Raw genomic sequence first — 26,639 nt, forward strand, 5'->3', positions numbered from 1 at the left:
GATTCCCGATTTCTGCTGTGAATTGAATTCTGGGTTGATGGTCTTCATATAGACAAAACAGTGTTTGAGATGTTCTAACGGTTTATAGTCATAATGTCGAAAAAAAAATGTCGACAAACAAAAATGTCGAAAAAAAAATGTCGAAGACAATAATGTCGACATCCTATACTTATAATGTAAAAAGTCATTTTTTAGAAAAAAAAAATGTTGACAAAAAAATGTCAATTAGCACTATCAACACCTCACCCAACACCCCCCTGCCACCCCCCCACAAACCCCCCACCACCCTCTCACCCCTCATACTCAACACATTATAATTATATATTTATTTATTTATTTATTTTTTTCAATAAAAAATTAAACAAAAAGAGTATCATTTACTATGGGGGATCCCCCCCAGCCCCCCTCACCCAACACCTCCCTGCCACCCCCCCACCACCCTCTCACCCCTCATACTCAACACATTCTAATTATATATTTAATTATTTATTTATTTTTTCAATAAATAATTAAACAAAAAGAGTATCATTTACTATGGGGGGGTCCCCCCCAACCCCCCTCACCCAACACCCCCCTGCCACCCCCCCACACCTCCCCCACCACCCTCTCATCCCTCATTCTCAACACATAGTAATTATATATTTATTTATTTATTTATTTATTTATTCAATAATTAAATAAATAAAAAGAGTATCATTTACTATGGGGGTGTCCCGCCCAACCCCCTCACCCAACACCCCCTGCCACCCCCCACACCCCCCACCACCCTCATACTCAACACATTTTAGTAATATATATATATATATAATTATTTATTTTTTTATACAATAAATAGAAAATTTCGAAAAAATATCGAAAAAATGTCGACATTATTGTTTGTCAACATTATTTTATTCGACATTTATTTTTAGAAATTTTGACTGTCGACATTTTTACTGTCGACATTATGACTGCCCACCGTTCTAACTCTCCTTGCCATACTCCGAATATATTGTCTGTATAGCTTGTTTCCTCGCAAGTCTCTGGTAAGCCCCGAGCATTGTGTTCCATGAATCGACAAGCGGGCCCTTGTGTGCGATTTCGCACGCAAGCCACCTATTTTCCACGCAAATAATTCCATGAATCGTGCCCTTAGTAAAAAAGCTCAACATACTTCTTTGTAGTTTCAAAAATAATTTGTAATTTATTCGCAGATGCCAAAAAATTGCCAATACATTTTCAGACTGTATCAAATCTTTCATCAGGGTGTTATTGTTTCTTTTGATCAACCCAAATGGTTACCATTAAACAAACAGTTCAAGTGCAAATGTGAGGTTTCGTAAACATATCAAAACCACAATCAAATAGGTGTTAAAATGAGAAAAGAAAAAACATTTCAAACCAATAATATTGCAAAATCGAGAACATGCAGCCCACATGACAATGACAAACAACAAAAGACCAATGTTAGAAAAACATTTAAGAAATAGATTGAAACAAAACAACAAATCTCAGTCAATTTCTATCACCACATTAAAAAGCATATTTATCACTCACGTACCATTGTTGCATATGACATTTGGGTTCCATGTGTTTGCATACCAATAACTGTGGGAATGAGTGAATGTAGCAACTATCAAATAAGAAACCCAGAACCAAGGGTATGCCTGCGATGTTACTCGAAAAGTGAAGCAATCAGGTCTGCTGTCTTCAGCAAAATCGTGTTAGAGACTGCTTCAAAGGAAGTAATTCAAATCCCACTCTTCATTGATCCTACTAGGACTTAGGGCGGCTAACCGATCTATCCAAAAGGCTTCTCTCTGTGCCCTTAATCTTCGGAAGTCTTTCCTTTGGCCTTTCGTGTCGATGGTTTCCAATACCTGAAACTCAAATTTGGAGATACTGTGCTCTTTCTCATTAGAGTGTCTCACCACTGCAGACGCAGCATTCTTATTCCTTATGTATGATTTATGTTCGTTCATTCTTGTGCACATTTTTCTTTCTGTCTCTCCACCATAATATATGCCACATGGGCATTGGATACAATATATTGCATTTTCTGTGAGGCAACTCACATAAGTCTTCAAAGGTATTTTTTTCAAATGTGCTGGAATGAAATACTACAGGTCCTTTAATTATATTATTACAGTTTCCACAGTTTAAGCAAGGAAAAAAGCCTGTTGTCTTTGTTGTCAATCACTGTTTGGTATTGGTTTTGGTGTTAACAGGTAGATTTCTTAAGTTGTTGCTCCAATGGTAAGCAAATGCCAGTGGTTTACTGAATAAATCCTTTGTTCTTTTATCACTGGTAAGGATGTTCCAGTGTTTATTCATGCATCTTCTAATTTGATGGCTCTGGGTAGAACATTTTGAAACATACACCATTGGGGTGCTGTTCTTGTGTATTTGTTAGTCAATGAATCTTCCAATTTTCTGGTGCCTGTTTTGGACATTGCTGTTGTCAATTCACATTCAGGGTACCCCCTTTCTCTCAGTTTAGTGCACAAACTAGCCAATTGTTCATCACATTCTGATTGGTCACTCACTATTCATTTTATTCTCAGCATCTGTCCAAAAGGTAAGTTCTTAAGTGTTTGTTGTGGGTGAAATCTCAATCTGTGTAATAGGTTGTTCCTGTCAGTCGATTTCGTGAACTACGTCGTCGATATTTGATGATCTTATACGTTGATCTATACATCAAGGTAGTGTATACCTTGATTCCTGATTTCTGCTGTGAATTGAATTCTGGGTTGATGGTCTTCATATAGACAAAACAGTGTTTGAGATGTTCTAACTCTCCTTGCCATACTCCGAATATATTGTCTGTATAGCTTGTTTCCTCGCAAGTCTCTGGTAAGCCCCGAGCATTGTGTTCCATGATTCGACAAACGGGCCCTGGTGTGCGATTTCGCACGCAAGCCACCTATTTTCCACGCAAATAATTCCATGAATCGGGCCTGTAAGGATATTTGGCGTGTTACAGCACAGAGTACAGCACTACTGCACAGGTAGCAATTTTTTTGATGCTGCACCACCACATGGGTGTGGTGCATTGCTATATGTGTTGCCAGAGTGACATGGACATATAAGTAAAGACAGGCTATTCAGTCAAAAACGATTTTTACATATAAGATGCAAATCTATTTTTACAGTTAAAAGCACACGTGCACATTCAAAAATGCACACTATTTTTCACCTGAAATGCCTATGGTGCAAGAGACACATTTGAAAATTAATAACTAACCTTATTAATAACTAACCTGACTAATAAAACTGCATTTAACATAACCCACTAATAAAAAGGTGTCTCCACTGCAGAATTAGGCCTACTCTGAAAGTGAACTTTTAAACGCACATTCATTTTTTTTTCTTTTTCTCTGCTGCTCTGTCCACATAACTACAGGAAGCAAAGGGCTCGAAGGAACAGGAAATCAGTTGGTTACAAATGGTTACTGTAGAAATGAGCCATTGGTAGTGAGGGAGGAGATGGCATGATTGATTCTGATTGGAGCAGCGTCATAGCAAGTATCATGCTAGAGGCAGTGATTAGAGTTTTGCTGGGGAAGCTTGAGGAGAGGGGGAGGACAATTGAGATTTGGCAGAGCTGGGAGAAGGACCTGTTTCCTGGCTGAAGCATTCCTGCTGCAAAAGCTGAGAATTCCAGGCAATAACCCCGGTTTGAGAACGAAAGACGCTTGTTTTCACTGAGGTTAATCTTCAAGGGAGCCAAATTCAGAAAGAGAACAGCCGGAGAAAACTTAAGCTGAACAGGTAAGGTAATTACAGAAGTGTGGGGGCTGAGTGTGTACGAGAATATTCAGTCAGTGTAGGAAAGGAGATTCCTGTGCTTTACTCACATGTTTAATGTTGCAAATTGAGTTCTTGTCTCCGCCACTCTCTTTTCAGTGTATCAGAGATAATGCTGTTACTGTGCTATTTTATTTATTTCTGTAAAGAGTGAGATCGTGTTTAAATGCAACTTTTATAATACACAAAAATATTTGAAAGCAGACGGGTGGTGTGTTTTATATTTACCAATACAGTGCTGATGATGTGGGGAGATGTTTAGACAGTGCAATTGTCATTTTCAAGGTAGCTAAACATCAAATTTGGCTGCAGCCGTGTGCACAATGTAATTCAGTATGAGCAATTATAACTAACTGTGTGTGTTGTAGTTTGTCGGAGGTCTATGAGTCGGCAAAAAGGGAGGCCCGGGACATAGTTCACTACCGTATATAAGATAGTGAAAATACCACATGATAGCTCGCTGCCGTAGATAAAACAGAGAGAAATTGCCCATGGTGGCACACTAAAAATGAAAATGTGGTGTTCCTGAAATGCAAGCCTGAGGTCTCTCTAGTGATTACACGAAAAATCTAAACAAAAATAAGGGGTTCTGGATATTGGGGCCACAAATAAAACAAGGGTATTATGCTCACCAAAATACCACCAACCACGCATACCAACCATGCATACCAAATACGCATGTCTGTGTGCTGAAATAATGCATGTCCACTGTATTATTGTTGTACGTGGCCCAATCTGAATACAAGGAGTGATTGTTGCTAAGTTATTTTTCGGCGGTAAGAAAATACCGTCAGGCCCCAAATCTCCAAAAAATACCCTACAGGCCCTTTGTAAAAAAGCTCAACATATTTCTTTGTAGTTTCAAAAATAATTTGTAATTTATTCGCAGATGCCAAAAAATTGCCAATACATTTTCGGACTGTATCAAATCTTTCATCAGGGTGCTATTGTTTCTTTTGATCAACCCAAATGGTTACCATTAAACAAACAGTTCAAGTGCAAATGTGAGGTTTCGTAAACATATCAAAACCACAATCAAATAGGTGTTAAAATGAGAAAAGAAAAAACATTTCAAACCAATAATATTGCAAAATCGAGAACATGCAGCCCACATGACAATGACAAACAACAAAAGAATAACGTTAGAAAAACATTCAAGAAAAAGATTGAAACAAAACAACAAACCTCAGTCAATTTCTATCACCACATTAAAAAGCATATCTATCACTCTCGTACCATTGTTACATATGACATTTGGGTTGCATGTGTTTGCATACCAATAACTGACAAATCCTTCCAAAGTGTTCAAAACCTCCTGACTGTGGGAATGAGTGAATGTAGCAACTATCAAATAAGAAACCCAGAACCAAGGGTATGCCTGCGATGTTACTCGAAAAGTGAAGCAATCAGGTCTGCTGTCTTTAGCAAAATCGTGTTAGAGACTGCTTCAAAGGAAGCAATTCAAATCCCACTCTTTATTGATCCCATTAGGATTTAGGGCGTCTAACCGATCTATCCAAAAGGCTTCTCTCTGTGCCCTTAATCTTCGGAAGTCTTTCCTTTGGCCTTTCGTGTCGATGGTTTTCAATACCTGAAACTCAAATTGGGAGATACTGTGCTCTTTCTCATTAGAGTGTCTCACCCCTGCAGATGCAGCATTCTTATTCCTTATGTATGATTTATGTTCGTTCATTCTTGTGCACATTTTTCTTTCTGTCTCTCCACCATAATATATGCCACATGGGCATTGTATACAATATATTGCATTTTCTGTGAGGCAACTCACATAAGTCTTCAAAGGTATTTTTTTCAACTGTGCTGGAATGAAATACTACAGGTCCTTTAATGATATTATTACAGTTTCCACAGTTTAAGCAAGGAAAAAAGCATGTTGTCTTTGTTGTCAATCACTGTTTGGTATTGGTTTTGGTGTTAACAGGTAGATTTCTTAAGTTGTTGCTCCAATGGTAAGCAAATGCCAGTGGTTTACTAAATAAATCCTTTCTTCTTTTATCACTGGTAAGGATGTTCCAGTGTTTATTCATGCATGTTCTAATTTGATGGCTCTGGGTAGAACATTTTGAAACATACACCATTGGGGTGCTGTTCTTGTATATTTGTTAGTCAATAAATCTTCCAATTTTCTGGTGCCTGTTTTGGACATTGCTGTTGTCAAGTCATTTTCAGGGTACCCCCTTTCTCTCAGTTTAGTGCACAAACTAGCCAATTGTTCATCACATTCTGATTGGTCACTCACTATTTATTTTATTCTCAGCATCTGTCCAAAAGGTAAGTTCTTAAGTGTTTGTTGTGGGTGAAATCTCAATCTGTGTAATAGGTTGTTCCTGTCAGTCGGTTTTGTGAACAACGTCGTCGATATTTGATGATCTTATACGTTGATCTATACATCAAGGTAGTGTATACCTTGATTCCCGATTTCTGCTATGAATTGAATTCTGGGTTGATGGTCTCCATATAGACAAAACAGTATTTGAGATGTTCTAACTCTCCTTGCCATACTCTGAATATATTGTCTGTATAGCTTGTTTCCTCGCAAGTCTCTGGTAAGCCCCGAGCATTGTGTTCCATGAATCGACAAGCGGGCCCTTGTGTGCGATTTCGCACGCAAGCCACCTATTTTCCACGCAAATAATTCCATGAATCGGGCCCTTAGTAAAAAAGATCAACATACTTCTTTGTAGTTTCAAAAATAATTTGTAATTTATTCGCAGATGCCAAAAAATTGCCAATACATTTTCGGACTGTATCAAATCTTTCATCAGGGTGTTATTGTTTCTTTTGATCAACCCAAATGGTTACCATTAAACAAACAGTTCAAGTGCAAATGTGAGGTTTCGTAAACATATCAAAACCACAATCAAATAGGTGTTAAAATGAGAAAAGAAAAAACATTTCAAACCAATAATATTGCAAAATCGAGAACATGCAGCCCACATGACAATGACAAACAACAAAAGACCAATGTTAGAAAAACATTCAAGAAAAAGATTGAAACAAAACAACAAATCTCAGTCAATTTCTATCACCACATTAAAAAGCATATTTATCACTCACGTACCATTGTTACATATGACATTTGGGTTCCATGTGTTTGCATACCAATAACTGACAAATCCTTCCAACGTGTTCAAAACCTCCTGACTGTGGGAATGAGTGAATGTAGCAACTATCAAATAAAAAACCCAGAACCAAGGGTATGCCTGCGATGTTACTCGAAAAGTGAAGCAATCAGGTCTGCTGTCTTCAGCAAAATCGTGTTAGAGACTGCTTCAAAGGAAGCAATTCAAATCCCACTCTTCATTGATCCTATTAGGATTTAGGGCGGCTAACCGATCTATCCAAAAGGCTTCTCTCTGTGCCCTTAATCTTCGGAAGTCTTTCCTTTGGCCTTTCTTGTCGATGATTTCCAATACCTGAAACTCAAATTGGGAGATACTGTGCTCTTTTTCATTAGAGTGTCTCACCACTGCAGATGCAGCATTCTTATTCCTTATGTATGATTTATGTTCGTTCATTCTTGTGCACATTTTTCTTTCTGTCTCTCCACCATAATATATGCCACATGGGCATTGTATACAATATATTGCATTTTCTGTGAGGCAACTCACATAAGTCTTCAAAGGTATTTTTTTCAACTGTGCTGGAATGAACTACTACAGGTCCTTTAATTATATTATTACAGTTTCCACAGTTTAAGCAAGGAAAAAAGCCTGTTGTCTTTGTTGTCAATCACTGTTTGGTATTGGTTTTGGTGTTAACAGGTAGATTTCTTAAGTTGTTGCTCCAATGGTAAGCAAATGCCAGTGGTTTACTAAATAAATCCTTTGTTCTTTTATCACTGGTAAGGATGTTCCAGTGTTTATTCATGCATCTTCTAATTTGATGGCTCTGGGTAGAACATTTTGAAACATACACCATTGGGGTGCTGTTCTTGTATATTTGTTAGTCAATAAATCTTCCAATTTTCTGGTGCCTGTTTTGGACATTGCTGTTGTCAAGTCATTTTCAGGGTACCCCCTTTCTCTCAGTTTAGTGCACAAACTAGCCAATTGTTCATCACATTCTGATTGGTCACTCACTATTTATTTTATTCTCAGCATCTGTCCAAAAGGTAAGTTCTTAAGTGTTTGTTGTGGGTGAAATCTCAATCTGCGTAATAGGTTGCTCCTGTCAGTCGGTTTTGTGAACAACGTCGTCGATATTTGATGATCTTATACGTTGATCTATACATCAAGGTAGTGTATACCTTGATTCCCGATTTCTGCTATGAATTGAATTCTGGGTTGATGGTCTCCATATAGACAAAACAGTATTTGAGATGTTCTAACTCTCCTTGCCATACTCTGAATATATTGTCTGTATAGCTTGTTTCCTCGCAAGTCTCTGGTAAGCCCCGAGCATTGTGTTCCATGAATCGACAAGCGGGCCCTTGTGTGCGATTTCGCACGCAAGCCACCTATTTTCCACGCAAATAATTCCATGAATCGGGCCCTTAGTAAAAAAGATCAACATACTTCTTTGTAGTTTCAAAAATAATTTGTAATTTATTCGCAGATGCCAAAAAATTGCCAATACATTTTCGGACTGTATCAAATCTTTCATCAGGGTGTTATTGTTTCTTTTGATCAACCCAAATGGTTACCATTAAACAAACAGTTCAAGTGCAAATGTGAGGTTTCGTAAACATATCAAAACCACAATCAAATAGGTGTTAAAATGAGAAAAGAAAAAACATTTCAAACCAATAATATTGCAAAATCGAGAACATGCAGCCCACATGACAATGACAAACAACAAAAGACCAATGTTAGAAAAACATTCAAGAAAAAGATTGAAACAAAACAACAAATCTCAGTCAATTTCTATCACCACATTAAAAAGCATATTTATCACTCACGTACCATTGTTACATATGACATTTGGGTTCCATGTGTTTGCATACCAATAACTGACAAATCCTTCCAACGTGTTCAAAACCTCCTGACTGTGGGAATGAGTGAATGTAGCAACTATCAAATAAAAAACCCAGAACCAAGGGTATGCCTGCGATGTTACTCGAAAAGTGAAGCAATCAGGTCTGCTGTCTTCAGCAAAATCGTGTTAGAGACTGCTTCAAAGGAAGCAATTCAAATCCCACTCTTCATTGATCCTATTAGGATTTAGGGCGGCTAACCGATCTATCCAAAAGGCTTCTCTCTGTGCCCTTAATCTTCGGAAGTCTTTCCTTTGGCCTTTCGTGTCGATGATTTCCAATACCTGAAACTCAAATTGGGAGATACTGTGCTCTTTTTCATTAGAGTGTCTCACCACTGCAGATGCAGCATTCTTATTCCTTATGTATGATTTATGTTCGTTCATTCTTGTGCACATTTTTCTTTCTGTCTCTCCACCATAATATATGCCACATGGGCATTGTATACAATATATTGCATTTTCTGTGAGGCAACTCACATAAGTCTTCAAAGGTATTTTTTTCAACTGTGCTGGAATGAACTACTACAGGTCCTTTAATTATATTATTACAGTTTCCACAGTTTAAGCAAGGAAAAAAGCCTGTTGTCTTTGTTGTCAATCACTGTTTGGTATTGGTTTTGGTGTTAACAGGTAGATTTCTTAAGTTGTTGCTCCAATGGTAAGCAAATGCCAGTGGTTTACTAAATAAATCCTTTGTTCTTTTATCACTGGTAAGGATGTTCCAGTGTTTATTCATGCATCTTCTAATTTGATGGCTCTGGGTAGAACATTTTGAAACATACACCATTGGGGTGCTGTTCTTGTATATTTGTTAGTCAATAAATCTTCCAATTTTCTGGTGCCTGTTTTGGACATTGCTGTTGTCAAGTCACTTTCAGGGTACCCCCTTTCTCTCAGTTTAGTGCACAAACTAGCCAATTGTTCATCACATTCTGATTGGTCACTCACTATTCATTTTATTCTCAGCATCTGTCCAAAAGGTAAGTTCTTAAGTGTTTGTTGTGGGTGAAATCTCAATCTGTGTAATAGGTTGTTCCTGTCAGTCGGTTTCGTGAACAACGTCGTCGATATTTGATGATCTTATACGTTGATCTATACATCAAGGTAGTGTATACCTTGATTCCCGATTTCTGCTGTGAATTGAATTCTGGGTTGATGGTCTCCATATAGACAAAACAGTGTTTGAGATGTTCTAACTCTCCTTGCCATACTCCGAATATATTGTCTGTATAGCTTGTTTCCTCGCAAGTCTCTGGTAAGCCCCGAGCATTGTGTTCCATGAATCGACAAGCGGGCCCTTGTGTGCGATTTCGCACGCAAGCCACCTATTTTCCACGCAAATAATTCCATGAATCGGGCCCTTAGTAAAAAAGCTCAACATACTTCTTTGTAGTTTCAAAAATAATTTGTAATTTATTCGCAGATGCCAAAAAATTGCCAATACATTTTCGGACTGTATCAAATCTTTCATCAGGGTGTTATTGTTTCTTTTGATCAACCCAAATGGTTACCATTAAACAAACAGTTGAAGTGCAAATGTGTGGTTTCATAAACATATCAAAACCACAATCAAATAGGTGTTAAAATGAGAAAAGAAAAAACATTTCAAACCAATAATATTGCAAAATCAAGAACATGCAGCCCACATGACAATGACAAACAACAAAAGACCAACGTTAGAAAAACATTCAAGAAAAAGATTGAAACAAAACAACAAATCTCAGTCAATTTCTATCACCACATTAAAAAGCATATTTATCACTCACGTACCATTGGTACATATGACATTTGGGTTCCATGTGTTTGCATACCAATAACTGACAAATCCTTCCAACGTGTTCAAAACCTCCTGACTGTGGGAATGAGTGAATGTAGCAACTATCAAATAAAAAACCCAGAACCAAGGGTATGCCTGCGATGTTACTCGAAAAGTGAAGCAATCAGGTCTGCTGTCTTTAGCAAACTCGTGTTAGAGACTGCTTCAAAGGAAGCAATTCAAATCCCACTCTTCATTGATCCCATTAGGACTTAGGGCGTCTAACCGATCTATCCAAAAGGCTTCTCTCTGTGCCCTTAATCTTCGGAAGTCTTTCCTTTGGCCTTTCGTGTCGATGGTTTCCAATACCTGAAACTCAAATTGGGAGATACTGTGCTCTTTCTCATTAGAGTGTCTCACCACTGCAGATGCAGCATTCTTATTCCTTTTGTATGATTTATGTTCGTTCATTCTTGTGCACATTTTTCTTTCTGTCTCTCCACCATAATATATGCCACATGGGCATTGTATACAATATATTGCATTTTCTGTGAGGCAACTCACATAAGTCTTCAAAGGTATTTTTTTCAATTGTGCTGGAATGAAATACTACAGGTCCTTTAATGATATTATTCCAGTTTCCACAGTTTAAGCAAGGAAAAAAGCCTGTTGTCTTTGTTGTCAATCACTGTTTGGTATTGGTTTTGGTGTTAACAGGTAGATTTCTTAAGTTGTTGCTCCTTTGGTAAGCAAATGCCAGTGGTTTACTAAATAAATCCTTTGTTCTTTTATCACTGGTAAGGATGTTCCAGTGTTTATTAATGCATCTTCTAATTTGATGGCTCTGGGTAGAACATTTTGAAACATACACCATTGGGGTGCTGTTCTTGTATATTTGTTAGTCAATAAATCTTCCAATTTTCTGGTGCCTGTTTTGGACATTGCTGTTGTCAAGTCACTTTCAGGGTACCCCCTTTCTCTCAGTTTAGTGCTCAAACTAGCCAATTGTTCATCACATTCTGATTGGTCACTCACTATTCATTTTATTCTCAGCATCTGTTCAAAAGGTAAGTTCTTAAGTGTTTGTTGTGGGTGAAATCTCAATCTGTGTAATAGGTTGTTCCTGTCAGTCGGTTTCGTGAACAACGTTGTCGATATTTGATGATCTTATACGTTGATCTATACATCAAGGTAGTGTATACCTTGATTCCCGATTTCTGCTGTGAATTGAATTCTGGGTTGATGGTCTTCATATAGACAAAACAGTGTTTGAGATGTTCTAACTCTCCTTGCCATACTCCGAATATATTGTCTGTATAGCTTGTTTCCTCGCAAGTCTCTGGTAAGCCCCGAGCATTGTGTTCCATGAATCGACAAACGGGCTCTTGTGTGCGATTTCACACGCAAGCCACCTATTTTCCACGCAAATAATTCCATGAATCGGGCCCTTAGTAAAGAAGCTCAACATACTTTTTTGTAGTTTCAGAAATAATTTGTAATTTATTCGCAGATGCCAAAGAATTGCCAATACATTTTCGGACTGTATCAAATCGTTCATCAGGTGTTATTGTTTCTTTTGATCAACCCAAATGGTTACCATTAAACAAACAGTTCAAGTGCAAATGTGTGGTTTCGTAAACATATCAAAACCACAATCAAATAGGTGTTAAAATCAATCTCCGAATTCTAAAACTCTGAATATATTGTCTGTATAGCTAACCCATTTTTTTATATTCTTTGACCATATTGGATGACCGAGGATGTGTTGCACTTACAATGTATGCATAAAGTTGTTGGTGTAGGGCGGTGCCATGGTCGCTCCCATGGCAGTACCTGGCGTTTCTAAATAGGATGACTCATTATGCTTGAAGTGTGAATTATTGGCAGCAAATTATAAGAGTACCATGATAAATTATTTCAATGCACCAATGGCCTCTTCTTGCAACAGAAGCCATTCCACAACTTCCTGACCTTGGGCATGGGGAATACTGTGAAGAGGATATTCTTCTCGCTCAGTTGAAGGAAAAAGTCAACGTAGGTACCTAATGGTTGCAGGATGCCTCCTGTGGTTGCTACTATTGGTAATCCAGGTGGGTTGACTAGGCTTTTATGTATTTTGGTAAGTAAGTAAAAGTGAGGTATCTGTGGGTGTGTGGTAAATAGAAAAGCCCTAGTTTTACATGGGATCCAGTCGATCTCTTTGGCGATTTTGAGGATTGTCCCCAAGTCCTTTGTAATTTTGTTAGTAGGGTCTTATTCCAATTTTACATAGACTGATCTATCATCAAATTGCCGTTAACATTCATTAAGGTAATCTTTGGTGTTAAGTATAACCAATGCTCCTCCATTGTCTGCTGGGTGTATGGTAACATCAGAGTCTGAATATAACTTCCAGATCTCTGACAGCTCACCTCTATTAAGATTGCTATGTTTTGCTTTTCCAAAATGGAGTTTTTTATGTCTGCCAGAACCATTTTTTCAAAAATGTCTATTGATGGTACGCTAAAGGGAGCCGTAAATGTACTTTTAGGTTTGAATTCTTTAAATTCAGGTTTGTCTGTGGGACTGTCTCCTGTGATGTTTAATTCTGCAAAGAATACTTTGAGTTTAAGTTTACAAATAAGTTTGTGTATTTCAATTTTGGTGCTAAAGATGTTATTACTGTAGGTCGGTATGAACTTGAGGCCCTTTTGCAGTGTCCTTGTTTCCCAATCTGTAAGAGCTCTATTAGATACATTAACCACTAAGTTTGTTATAGCTGAAATCTTGTCAGCATCCCTTGACATTTTCCTCTTACCCATCCTTGTTCTTTTATTCTTGGGCCCATGCCTAAGAAAGCTGAGCCGAAGTGCTTGTGTTTTCTGCTTCTCTTCTTTGTTCCACCGCGTTGTTTGTTGGTTGCGATGGATGCGTGATTGTTTTGCTTCTTTCTTCTGATATAGTGTCATAATCTGAGCTACTGTTATCAGTTGATGGGTTATTTCGTTGTGGTTGTTGGAACTGATGTTTATCGGCCCATGTATAGACCTCATCATTCAGATAATTACAAGTGTCTCTTTTGAATTTTCTGATCTTCCTTGCATACAGATCACTTTAGTATCCCTCAAAATGGTTGTTAATATCAGAGAGTATGTCACTAAAGCTCTCCGCATCTGTGAGTGCCGTGATTTCTGTTGATAGCTCTTGATTTCTTTCTTAAGAGTCTCAATATTCACTGCTAGTTCTTTAATGGTTAATAATATTAGATCGAGCAAACATTTATTGAGAATTTGCGAGCATTTTCTGATGAATTATTTCCTTTCCTTGCATAGGGCAGGTCTTAGTGATATACGTATTCCCTGAGGGATTCTTTGTGCTCTGAAATATCGCCCCAAATTGATCGCATGTAACTTTCTTTTGATGGCTTTCCTTATCACGTATTCCAATTGTTTGATTTTTTTCTGTGGGTCTGATTGTTGTGCTGATTGGTGGGCCTCTTTGATAAAATTTAGAATAGCATCTACTTCTATAGACAAAAATCTGAGTGTTGTTTCTCTATGTTCTATGAGCCGGTCTATGTCTTCATATGGCATTATAATGCCTGCCTCCACTTCATAAATTTGCACAGAAGACATAGGTAGTGCAAAAAGGAGAGGATAAGCGGGCACTACTTTGACATAAAAAAATGTTCTTACTGATCAGTTAGAAAATTCTTCAGTTAATATAGCTTGCTGAGTGGGGTGCAACTCTCTATATCATGCCTCCATGCTGGGTATGTCTAGAACTGATAGTGAAAGAAAGACCTAGGCTCACAAGCCTTCGGTTTGGGCTGCACACCCTAAATACCACTCAAGTGCACATTTGCTGAATATAAAGCTGCACAGTTTTTCCAACTTAAAAGACGCATCTTCAAGATATTGCAAGGTCGGTATGCTTGAAAAGGTAAGCTGCATGTCACTTATACACGAGGAATCACATGGGTGATCTAGAATGGGAATTCCAATGCAGCGCTCATATGGTGTTCGCCCCTCCGGGTTTCCATACAGAACAGTCATTACCAATGCAACTGACACAGTATCATGGCGGATGAGTATAGAACACGCATTTAGTCTCAGTTGATAGTTGCTACCTACACTCATTCCCACTATCAGGAGGTTTTAAACGTGCTGGAAGGATTTGTCAGTTATTGGTATGCAAACACATGGAACACAATAGTCAAATGTAACAATGGGTACATGAGTGATAAATAAGTTCCATAATGTGATGATAGAAATTGACTGAATTTGTTGTTTTGTTTCTCTCATTTTTATAAAAAAACATTTCTAACGTTGGTCTTTTGTTGTTTGTCATTGTCCTGTGGCCTGCATGTACTCGATTTCGAAATATAATTGGTTTGAAATGTTTTTTTCTTTTCTCATTTTAACACCTAATTGATTTTGGTTTTGATTTGGTTATGTAACCACATGTTTGTACTTGAACTGTTTGTTTAATGGTAACCGTTTGGGTTGATCAAATGAAACTATAATGCCCTGATGAAGAACTATATACAGTCTGAAATGCATTGGCAGTCTTATTGTATCTGTTAATAAATTACAAATTCTTTTTGAAACTACAACGGATGAACTATTTGGAGCTTATTTACTAATGATTGATGAATTCAAGCAATCATAAGCGAATGATCAACTAAAATATTGAAGTCCAAAAAAAACACTAGAGTGGTATTTAGGGTGTGCCACCCACACCAAAGGCTACTGAGCCTAGGCCTTTCTTCCACTGTCACCTCATAGGCATGCCTATAAGTCAAGGTTTTGTGGGTGGGGAGAAATAGTCAGTGTATAGGCAATTGCACTAGTCACTTTTTGATGTAAATTCCTCTGCCCACAGAATGCAATGTTTTTACAATGCCCTTGTGAAATTTGCAAAATCGAGTGAAAACATTTACAGTTCTTGAAAGAGAAACAGATGCCATTTTTCTCAATTTTCATGGATCAACATGCATCTTCATTGTCTTGCAAATCCAGTGTTTTACATTTCTTAGCTGGATAAATATAAGACCAAGCTGAGGGCAATACACTCTTGCTTTTGGGTTCACAGAGACCACACATAGCAGATTCCCAGGTTAGGTGCAAGTATGTAGTACTTCTGTTGCCTCCTCTGACATTTTCTTCAGGCATCGTATCAAATTGTTTAAAATTTTTAAACGTAAGAGCACAATTCAGTCAAAGACCCATGTACTTCAGAGATACAGCCCAACAGCATCTCCCATCCTTCCTTTCTTCTGTGGTGTACATAGCTGTTGATGTGCGAGCGGGTGGGGTCCCTTACCTGGCTTGAGGAGACCCCCTGTGGGGAACAGCTTACACTGTGTGCATATGCTAATCCCTGGCAGTCTGCAGATAATGCTGTTTCCCACTGTTGCTCCCAGGAGAGGAGAGTGACTGTATTCCTGATTTGTGTCCCCCTCCCCTGCTTCACACTCAATGCCACACACTTCAGGATTTAATCAGTGGAGCTGAGCATAATTGTTAACGGATTGGGCTGTTTCCAGATGTTTTTCCCTGTTGAGGAGGGGTTGAGGTACAACATCCTTTTTGGAATTAAGGGAAGGGTGTTGGACTATTATAACCCTGTAAGTCATTTGGGCATTTCCCATTTTCCTTAACACAGTTGAGTCTGAAGAAATTGTATAATCTGTGTATCAGTCTTTCTGGTTGTCCTAACCTGACTTTGAATACTCTGAGTGTTCTTGAAGGCCTATTGTTCCTTGAATCTAAGTCGCTGTATCTATGTTATTTCAACAACCAATACTTTTGACAATTGTATAATCAATCACTATTTTGATATTAGAAAGTGATAGGTTGTTGTTTTAACATTTAATTCATATTTGAATAGTTATCCATTTCTTTGCTAAAGGAAGCACCTTGCACCCTGGTAATTCAGTACAGCCTATTGTTGATGTATTTTCTTCTAAAAGTATTTATTCACTTGTGTTTTAATAGTTTAGGCCCTAATCATTTTAAAATACTGCTGAGATTGTATTTGATAGTGTATGTTCCTCGATGCATGTATATAGCTTATTGAATAGTGTCAATTGTTTGTATAACATGTTAAAAAAAAAGGGTATCCTTTAAATAAAATTAAAATAACAGAGTGTCGGTATTCATCAGACCTCACAAAATGTTTACTTTTTGGGGTTTTATTAAGGTGCACTGTCTGGTGTATTAAATAAACTGAACAGAACAGAATTGGTTAATCCTTTAACCTCACCAGTCCCTCTAGCAAAAATGAAATCATCATTAATCACAGCCGCATTTCAAAAGGCAAATGATGATGACATTGAAAATCTCTGATAAAATCTCTAGAAATTGATAACCCTGATCTTAGCAATTTGAGCTATGAGAAATATCAAAAGCACTTAGTATCTAATTTAGTTGTAAATAATCATCTTGTCACATAAATGAGTAGAATTCAGACTATTCGATTAGACAACGTAGCAACAAGAAAAATGGCCCTGGATACATTGAGTGGATGGCCCTTACATGAGTGAAACTGAAACAATTCAATTAGACCCTGTTCCAACTAGGAAAAAAATCAAGGGGATCAGTAATAGGATCCAATGTAGAGCATTTTTAAATGGGCAGAAAGTTTCTGAAAAGGATTTGGATCTTGTGGCAAAATACAATCAACCAAGGGAACATTTCCAAGTAGGTTGACAGAACTGCAAGATTCCTGCAGGTGTTTAACCAACTACTATTGAGCACAATGCTATCTCTCACTCTCAGGATATAAACCCCATGGCCCACTTGAGCATGGCAATTATGTCCTATGATTCTGTTACAACAACAAACAGATTTGATCTGCTGGCATCTTTGTCAGTTAATTAATATGTAGATAGAACTAGCGCCTTTCTGGCCACAGAAAGATCTTACAGCTGGCAGATCTTTGAACCTGGTGATTCTCCTTCTATGTGACCAAGGCACAGAGACTTCCACCTGGGATATATTTTCTGACTTTTCAACATACACTCATCTACTTATTCAAATCTCTGAAAATGTCAGGTCTGTAGAATCCAGTGAAAAACTCTCAGCTATAATCTATACAATTGGAATCTGAAGTAAGATCTGTGCTAGATATGTACCTCTTTATCACAATCTTGCATCAACTCCCTATCAATTAAACCACCTGATGGCCATTTGGAAACCCATATATCGCATTTGAATACCAACACCATTCGTAAAAAGGTAATTCCTACAGTGGTAGGGAAAAACTACCCTAAAACCACCTCTTGCCCATCAGCCAAAGAACAGCTCCTTTTCCGCCATCCATAATCCTCTCAATACAATTCATTTTAATGATCCTAGTAACTAAAGGAGGAGAAAGAATAATTGTAATTTTCCTTTGGAATTTAAATTTAGGAGAGACAATCAGAGAGGGTTTAGGGTGGCCTATACTGCCAAAGTTCCAAGACTGGAAAGTGGTACCAATGAAACAGAGGATCCACTTTTAAATAGGTGCATCCACTGGATAAGACATACCAAAGGATGCAGCTCAACTATTAGGGATGACAACCTGAATGTATCTTGAAATCCCAACCCTTGTGACAAATTGATGGATTACCTAAGACTAGAGCTGGTTGATCAAGATCTGGTGAAAGATATATTATGAATTGACTTTAGAACCTACCTGCATACAAATATTCAATGTATTCAAAATAAAACCTTTCACCCTTCAAATGCATGTTTCATCCAATTTCCAGGGTTGCAGTCAGACCCTCCAGGAACTTAATAAACTAGTAAGCCATCTACCATCCCATTAACAACCTACCCTAATCAGTATGTTTTTGGAACACTAATTTTGCCCCAGTCAGCATTCATATCCACCAATCATGACATCAGTAATCTCAGTGCTGTGTCCCTTGCTGGGGAAACCAATATTTCATACTTTGGTTAAGCTCTCTAACAATGAGCTTCAAATATTTGTCATGGAACAGTGCTGTATTTGAGAAAACGATGTGAAATAAAACATGTTTCCACTTTATGAGATCCTTTAACATCATCTGTCTAAAATAGACCTGCGAAGTTGGATCTGCACCAATAAATGGTTATGCCAACCTGTATTACCCAGCTAGCCAAGGTCGGAGGGCCCAACCCATTGCCGGGCTTGCAATATGGATGACCTGGCACCCAAACTCCATAAATTTGAAAATGGATCCCTGGATGGCCTGGCCATCACCATTGAATCTATCCCGAAACCTATCTCATAGCCATCAATATTTAAAATAGACCCTGGGTGGACTTGGGGAAGAATGTTTTGCATATAGTAGACAATCTTAGAGAAAAATGTACTTTTGGCATCATTATCAAGTACAGCACTGTGGTAAAAAAGTGGCGGTAATTTCATTACCTTCCACTTTTTTGGGTGGTAATGGAATTACTGCCATGTTTACCGCACCTCTGAATCCCAAGTGTGAAGGAAAGTGGAGGATTTACCTCTAGTAAAAAGCTGTAGGTAAATCCTGCACTTTCCCTCCAAAACTCAGAAGAATGACTGTGGCGGATTTACTGCTTGCAGTAATTCCTCCAAAATCCCCATGGTTTTTAATAGACTTTAAAAATGGGAATTTACACTGCCCTAAAATCACCTGCGATCCCACAGTAATTCTGCTGGACTAAGGGGTGGAACAGTAATAGAGTTTGGTCGTATTTTGATGTGTTTGCCACCGAAATGCTGCCTAAGCCGTAATGAGGGCAATTTATTTTATAAGAAAATTCAATGTAACAACAGGAGGATAACCCTGCTAGGTCCACAAATAAATGTTTATGACATTATGGCCTCATTGTCTACATGCTAATTAGTATTATCCCATGGCAGTATGTTAAATCTTTTAGATCATGAGCCATCCCGGGAGTGACCATTATACACTGACTACTACCTTGATTAGAACTGGTTTGCCAGTTCCTTATTTAACATTGCCCAAGAAGCATATTTTATTAACCCCTTGAGTGCCAAGGATGAGTATGTGCGTCCTTTTAGCGTAGACTTGCATAATAGCCTGGCAGTTTTAAAGTGCTTAAATATTCATAGAACTAGCAGATTGGATAATGTAGATCTGAACACACTTCTTCCATCACTCTATGTGGACCTGCTTGGGATCAAAGAAGAATATTGTCCTCTGATCTAGGTTATCTTGAGCCAGTTATTGATTCAGTTTTTAAACTGGTGATCTGCATTTGTCATCATATTTCCAAGCCACATGACACTGTGCGTAATGTGGGTGTTGGGGGAGCACTGGGGACCACGTTCAGATCTTGACCTTTTTCTTAATAAAGGGGTTATTTTCACAGAACCGGGGTAATAGTAGGGACGGGTTCGGAAATGAAAGTGCATCACATGAATAACCGGGGTTATTTGATGAATAACCAGGCTTATTTGTAGCATATTACTATTATCAGTGCTACACTAATCGCGGTTATGCATGGGACATTTTTTTTAGAGAAAAGAAATGTGATTAATACGAAAAAAGTGGAATGTAACAGCTACAGTGAAGTGAGGGTTAATGGGTGTGGCTGAAGACTTTGGATACTGGGTTACATTAAGGAACCGAATGGTACAATATGAAAAGTTCACACATCTGTGTGCCATGGACACATGGCTAGTGGGCCCCAACAAAACCTATTGTGGCCACATGTCAAGGGACCACGGCAAAAGGTTGTGGCCGCTGGCTATGGCTGAAGGCCATGGTTCGTGTGCCCCAAAGATACCTAGTGGTGTGGCCATGGCTGACAGTTTAGGAAACCTATGGTGAGGAAATATAACTCAGGGGAAATGTGTTTGTTTTTGAAGCAAGACAATGAATTGCAACACAGGTTGGAATCCCAATCCTGTGCTTAGAAACCACTCGCTGGCTGTATAAAAGAACAATTATAATATAATTATTTGAGCAATATGTAGAGTGGGCACTGGCCTTGGCTCGTGGATCTGGAAGAAGCCTATTGGGGCAACATATAAAGGGGTAACGGTCGAAGGCCAGGGCCAATGGTCATGAGAGGGGCAGGAAGCCGATTTCAGAGGGAGGAATCTGCAGAGGAGAGAGCTCTACCCCTCAATCTCTGTTTGGAAAAGCATCTGATCTGCAGAGAGCTGGAGCTAGAAGACCAAATGGCTCTAACAAGAAGGTATTTAGGCATAGATAGTTGGATGTAGCGGTATCCCAGGCCCCAAAAAGACTTGTGGATGATGCAGGGGGTCTTTAACTTGATCCTCGCAGCAACCGGCAGCCAGTGGAGAGATTCTAGGGCTGGAGAGATGCAGTCCGTGGGCTTGAGGCTAAGGATAAATCATGCAGTCCTGTTCTGGATTAGTTGAGGCTGGTGAAGGGAGGAGTTAGGCAGATTGAGGAAGAGGCTTTTGCAGTAGTCCAGCCTGGAGAGGACAAGAGCTTCGGAGACATTGAGTTTCTGGGGGAAGGTGAGGAAAGGGAGAATGCCTCTGGGAAATTCAAAGATGTGAGGAGGGAAGGAGAGAGAGGAGTCAAAGATGATACCAAGGTTTTGTGCCTCACAGAAAGGTGAGGAGAGGGGGCCCATGTGGGGTGGCCAGAGTAGAGGAGGGAAGGAGGGAGCTGGGGTCCCAATGAATAGCATCTCAGTCTTACTGGCATTAAGGCAGAGATTGTTATCAGTGCACCATACCTTAATAGCAGATAGACAGTCAGAAAAGAGAGAGGAAGAGGAGAAGGCAGAGGGGGGGGAGCTTGAAGGAGAACTGCGTGTCATCTGCATACAACTGGAAGTTAGGAGAGAAGGCAGAGATCAAATGTGCTAGAGGGGCAAGGTAGATGTTGAAAAGCCAATGCGAGAGAATAGAGCCCTTAGAGACACCAAAGGCAGAAAGTGATATGGAGGAGACAAAAGGGCCCAGTTGAACCCGGGAAGGTCAGTCAGAAAGGAAAGTGATCAACCAGTCCAAAGCCAGGTCTGTGATGCCAAAATTATGTGTGGTGGATAAGCTGGGAGATGGCCAGCTTCTCCAAGAGTTTGCCCAGGAAGGGTGTAATGGAGATAGGGCGATAGTCGGCCGGACAGGAGGGGTCAGCAGAGGGCTTTTTAGGGAGAGGGTGTACAAGGGAGTACTTGAGAAGTAACGGGAAGTATCCAGTGGCAAAGGAGTGATTGCAGAAATCAGCCAAGACTGGAGCAAGAGAGAAAATGTTGTCCTTGATAATTCTAGAGGAGCAGGGGGGGCACCTGTATCAATGAGACTGTCATAGAACAGACCTATCTAGAGACCACATCAAGTGATATGGGAGAGAAAGAGGAGAGTTCCAGAGGCAGGGAGAGGGGGGCCAATGGAGGCCTGAGAGCGGGTGAGGACGATGGGAGTGGTGTAGAGGAGAGTGAAGACAGGATGTCCTGGTTTTAGTAATGAAGAGAGAGGCCAGTGCATTGCAGGGGGGCAGTGAAGCAGAGGAAAAATGGAGACTGCAGTAGGATTGGTGAATTCCTTTCAGATTTTGAAAAGATCAGCCTTGTTGTTGGTGGCCCCCAGAGATGAGGGCTTGGATATAGGCCCTCTTCTTTCAGCAGATGGAATGTCTGTATTGTCTTTGGAGCAGACAGCAGGCCAGTCTGTCAGATGATGTGCTCGAAATGGCAGCAAAAGCAGCAAATGACACGTGTTTCATAGGTCGAATGACAGAAAAGGACACTGGCAGTACGGGCGGGGACTCCAGGTGAGAGGACAGGACAGCATGATCATACCAAGCGAGGGGAGTAGTGAGGGGGTTGGAGATGGGGATGTCTGCTTAGATAATAGCATCCAAGTTGTGTACATGACTGTCAAACAAGATTTCAGACACCCAGCTGTCTCCTGAGGATGTTGTTCAACTCTAAGGATAAACTGGGTGTCATCAGCAGGATCTATGTGATCACTGCGATGGCCGAAAATGCCAACTTTTTTTAACCCTTTACACCACATATATATGCGGGGGGAGAACCCTCCACAGCCCCCCAATATTAATATTATAGACTTAACCCCCCCACATATATATATGGTGTAAGGGAGGGGTTAAAAAGAAAAGAAAACGTCGCCATTTTCGGCTGTCGCAGTTCCCAGGTCGACATTTTTGTACGATTCCTCATCAGCATATGAATAGAAATGGTACCCAAAAGAATATATTACACTGGTTAGCGGATGAATCTAGATATTAACGCTGAGCCTTCCATAACACCACATGTAGGAGGAGATGATTTAGATATTAAAGGGGGAAGCAAAGTGTCTTTGACCGATTTGATATGAACAAAATGAACCACTGTGGGCCTGAATCTGAAATACCATCTCACAGAACGTTGACCCAAGATCAAATGATCAATAGTTCCATACGCCACTGATAAGTCTAATAGTATCAGGAGTCCAACTACACCCTGGTCATTAATCCGGGTAATGTCGTCAACAACCAAGACAATACGTGACTTGGTCCCCATGAGGTTGCAGAATCCAAACTGGAATGGGTCCAGAATTGAGGAACCCTCAGGAAAATCTCTAAGCTGAGGTGTAAAAATAGCCTCAAGGATCTTCATTAAAAACCTCAGCACTGTAGTTGGCTGGTAATGCCAGAGGGTAGGCTTCTTCGATGGCGGGACTACTAAAGCTTGCTTAGTATCTAACCACTAGAACACTTACTGGAAGCAGGTGCATACTGATAGCCTTCGTGACATGCAAAAGGATTGGGTCAAGTGGGTAGCAGGACTTAAGATGCAAAATGACTTCTGTGGGATGAGCAGTAGTACCTTCTTCAAATTGAGAGAATAATTTGCCATGAGCTGGAGGAGAGTGAACAGGAATCACAGACAAGGCTGCATCAATGATTATAGATGCCCGGATGGTAGCTCTGATAGTCAGGATTTTTTTGGGATAAGAATGACACAGAGCCTGTGTTGGATGAACTGCGGTAGAAATCATTTTTGAAGAAGATAGTTCTTTAACTAGTGAGAACAATTCTTTTGGTTTATTCAGCACCATCTGGATCATGTTGGTAAAAAAGAGAGATTTGCTACAAACTGGTAAAACATTTAAAGAGGACACAGCCAACGGACATGGCTAGTGGCCTGTAAAATACCATGATATAACAAAACCCTTGAAATTCATGGAAAATAAATGTATATAAGGTACAGTTAAGTTGTTCAGTTTTAATGCAACAAAACTCTTAAGAAGTCATGACCAGCTTAAATATGCACCTTCCTGTTGCAAAGCCCATGAACACATAAATATGATAAGTGAAGGGATTCACAATGACATATAAAATAAAATTCTGGGGACATCAACGGAAGCCCCCCAAGTTAAGTTGGTCAAGACTTCCAACATCTGAATTTCAAGGGATTTGTTGCATTAAATCTGCATAACTTAATTGCAACCCAAACAGCAACATTTCGATCATCTAAAATAAAAGAATGTCCAATTAAGGTTTTATATAGTATCTTTATAGAACCTTAATTGGAAATACCTTTATTTCATACTGTTGTAACACCGCTGTTTGGGTTGCTAATGTCTGATATTCACACCCCTCCTAAGAGTACAACTGACCCTCGGCTCACATTACCACAAAAGGCGAAGGATGTATATCTCTTGACTCTGATTGTTTAACATTCATGATTGGGATCAGTGTTGGTGTGTAGAAGTGTGAGGGATGAGTAGGTGGTTTAGCCACTTCTCATCCTTGTACTCCTGCAGGGCAGAAGTCATTTCTTCACAGCCTCACACCCATAAAGATAAAGTTGGTGATGTTGTGGTTGGGGATGTTTTGTAACCTGAGTTCACCCTGTTTGGGAAAGCCTGAGCTTAACTTTCGGCACAACCAGGCAATTGTACTGTGTCCCCAGCCTCCTCCTCCTCTTGAACTATCTTCAGTGGGACCATATCTTGCTTCTCCAACTGGTGCTCTTCAGTCTCCCACAACCTTATATTATCCCTCTTCCATTCAACCCCCTCCACCTCGGCGGCTAGATCTCCCTGCTGTTTCTAGAGTGCATCCTCCTCTCATCAAAGTCTGCTTCAACTTAGCCCCTCAGAACTCCCTGAAAATAAAATGGCATATTGCCTGAGGTTCCAATGTGCAAAACACCAATGTGCCAAGGTGGCAATGTGCAAAACACAAAACAAGTGATATAGGGATCCTCACAAATTTACCATGATGGGAAAAGGTTCCTGAAATGCAAAAATAGTATGGGAGACTGCGTTGGTTCATACACAAAGTTTTCTCTCGAAACACAGAATATAAAGTTGTTAGGAAACATATTTCGTTTTTTATAAAGTGGGGGCGACACAAAGGGGACAGGGCACATCACAAGAGGAATCTTTTTTAACATTTTTTTTTTAATTTAAGTTGGGAAGAGTAAACATGGATGATTAGTGAGGGAACTTAAAGAAAGCAGGGAACGCAAAAAATACCACTGGCGGCTAACATGCTCCAACTAAAAAGTCCTGTACTCGCTTAATCTCACTTTAAGCACTCATATATGGGACCCATCCTATCCACTCTTAACTGAAAGGCCAAACAAAACCCACAAAAGCAAACAGGAAGAACATTGAACCTTTTAAAGACCATCAAACCTATTTCAGAATGTCTCAGGGCTTCTGATTCGTTGATCAAACTATCCTCTCTAGTCTTACAATTGTACAGTGGTCTTCAGAGGCTACATTGAGACAGGCAGCCGGGTTTGATCCTTAGGAAATACTTAGGAAATCCAATGAGAATCCCATGAAATATTAGGACTAGCTCCTCCTGGCTTCCAGCTAATGGAGTTGGGAAATATCTTCTGGTTGACAGTGTCACCAGACACAGAGGTATTAGGGCGTATGACCTCTTCATCCTCTTACTACTTCAATATGTCTTCTTTGATGTTTTTTAGGGGAGTTCAAGTCCATTCCAGAGCTAAAACCCAAATGGCCTAAAACATACAAGGCAAGCAATCGTGATGCAAAGAAACTTTGATAAATGATGCCGTTTTGAACCTGATACAAGAATATTCTTGTGTTAGCATCTGCTCAGAAACATTGCAAAAATAAATATCTACCAGCCACAATCTTTAGCAACGTTATTACTCGGTTCAGCACTAATGATCACATATCATTATTCATTGTTGTATTATTAATTATTAACATCATTATTATTATTATTATTATTATTATTATTATTATTATTATTATTATTATTATTATTATTATTATTGCTGTTATCACACTAATAATATACGAAGAAGAAGAAGAATTTGAAATAAATACCCACCATAATACATCAATTCTAATTTTGTTGTACAGGACATTGTTGTTCAACCATTCCTTTTCAAGAAAGCCAGCCCCTTTGTCCCTCACAGTTTGCCATTTTGGCATTTCATGAAAATAAATCAATGCAAGCTCACGGTGCTGGAATATATGTGCTACCTGAGTCGACAGTTTAGCATTTTTTGTCATGTACGACTGACGCTTTGATTGATTAAAAGCGTGTTATTCCTCTTCACGCTGAGCAAGGGCTTGTGCGAAAGATACCCGTGTGAGTGAGTGCTCATAGCACGGCGCAGGATAAGGTGTCTGAAGTGGAGCAGCGTGACATCCTTTGAAAGACTGAAAGGTTGAACATATCTTCCCTCGCTCCCTCCTGACCGACCCGGTAAATGCATCTAAACTGCAGCCCAAGGTACTTGACAATGAAGATATTGAGAAGCGGCAGCAGTCGCCAAGTTGCTTACTAGTGAAGTGTGTCTCTGCCATCCCCTTGGGTCCTAAAGGCTTGCAATAGTGTTTAAGCCCTCCTGTCTAACCCCCCACCCCCCTCCCCTGCAGGCACACACATCCGTCTTTCCACTACATCTCAAAAGGACTGTTTCTGTAGAAACTAGTATTCTACATTCCGCACACAAAAAACAATTACAATAATGCTTAAAATCTATTTCTTTAGGCGCTGAAAGCAATGCAGCAAATTAAGCATTTTAAAAATGGACAGCACTGCTAGTTTGACTACATTCGTATAGGTAATGCATTAGAGAATGTGAGGGACAATTATGCTAGGGCATACATTACGTCCATATTCTAAGCAGCATTATCTGTTTACTGGTAATTTTCTTGGCGT

The sequence above is a fragment of the Ambystoma mexicanum genome, chromosome 6p (assembly GCF_040938575.1).
Source record: "Ambystoma mexicanum isolate Mex_15411 chromosome 6p, UKY_AmexF1_1, whole genome shotgun sequence".
Classification (NCBI taxonomy): Eukaryota; Metazoa; Chordata; class Amphibia; order Caudata; family Ambystomatidae; genus Ambystoma; species Ambystoma mexicanum.